Source organism: Mus pahari, chromosome 16, assembly GCF_900095145.1.
Source record: "Mus pahari chromosome 16, PAHARI_EIJ_v1.1, whole genome shotgun sequence".
In the NCBI taxonomy this organism is placed as follows: domain Eukaryota; kingdom Metazoa; phylum Chordata; class Mammalia; order Rodentia; family Muridae; genus Mus; species Mus pahari.
The window spans coordinates 25,361,016-25,362,687 of NC_034605.1; positions in this window are offsets into that span (position 1 = coordinate 25,361,016).

Genomic DNA, 1,672 nt, shown 5'->3' on the forward strand with positions numbered 1-1,672 from the left:
AAACCCAGGGTCAGCTCAAGGACTGACTGCCTAGGATCTAACATGGCTATGTATTAAGGGAAAGCACATGGATCTGTTTTCCAACTAAAGCAAGGACATTGGAGCATTCATTATACAAAATGCCACCATTCCAGGAGACTGAGTTTCCTTGAACTTTTGCCTCGGGACAGCGCCCAGGTTTTGGGGGCCTGTTGCACTTGTCACGACTGGAAAATGTAGCAAAATGGTATGTATCTATAAAGTATATTTTATATCCTAGTTTGTTTCTGGTATATAAAAGGCATCCCTGATCTATACAAGGGAACAGATTTATTCCCCTGATTTCTATATTAGTGAAGTTAAATTACGTTTTCAAATATATGTCTATTCCATATATTTTGAATCTCAGCCTGTGTTGAAGTGAATTGAAAAGTTCACCAGTCCGAATAGCTCTATGCATTTTCTGTTTATTTTGCTAACATTTCTGTCAGTCAGTTCCTCAAATCTGCATCTTCCTTAGCCTCTCCCCATCTTGCATACCTAGTATACAATTATCAAAAATAATTGTGTCAAGAATGGTAGTTCAGGACCATCTCTAAACAGATCTGATGCCATCTTCTGGCATGTGAGTGTACATGCAGACAGAGCACTTGTCCATATAGTTAATACATAAATAAATAAATTTAAAAAAGGAAATCATAGTTCGCGTCTGTAATCTCCAGAACTTCAAGGGTGAGGCAGGAGGATTACTGTGACTTCACTACCTACCTGGGCTAAATAGAGTTTCAGGTCAGCCATGATCACATAACAAGACCCTGATTAACCCCCACTTCAAGGAAATCCTAGAACACTCCAAAAGCAAGACAAAATCAATTCAAGTCAAAACAATCCCATCTTAACTACTATAACTAGCATCTTTCAGAGCCAGAGACCTTTCTTCTTCTGCAGTGCCTTTTGTGTTGTTACTATGTGATTTTTCATTTATAATGAATATGGCAAGGACCTGTTTTATGTCCTGTCTCTAGTTACTAGATACTTGATCTACATATTTTTATACTCTAGAGGTGTCCCTTTAAAACTCAAACTATTCTGTTAATTTTACTGCTTACAAAATTCCTGAGGGTTATCATATACCTTAACACCAAACCCACCCACACAGAGCTTCACTATTGGTTCACCTGATAACGTTGAACTAAAGACTCTGGGATGAGCTTATGATCTGAACAAATCAGGTACACTGACTGGATGCAGCTCCGCTGTGCACTGGAGCAACCATAGAATGCTGTCAAGAAGGGTTCAGGAGAGGGCTGCCTTCCCACAGAGTGACCTCACAGCCTCTGAGAGAACATGGAATAGATCTGAATGAGCTTCTGGTGATCAAGAAGAGAAGGAAGTCTTCCCAGGAGTTATGTGATGCCATAGGATAAATGCAGTTTATGAGGTTGGAATCTCTAGTAATGCTTATTTAGTGCATTGAGGCTCTGAGCTAAGGACAGTATTAACCCTCATACCAGTTGTGGCACTGCAGTTGCCATGTCACCACATTCTCATTGTCATGGCAGCTAGGTTTACCCAGGTCTGTTCTCTCAGCCTGTTAATACAGTAAGTGTGCTTTGATTTCTGTCAGTCCCAGTTGATCTCCCTCCCTCCCTCCCTCCCTCTCCCTCTCCCTCTCCCTCTCCCTCTCCCTCTC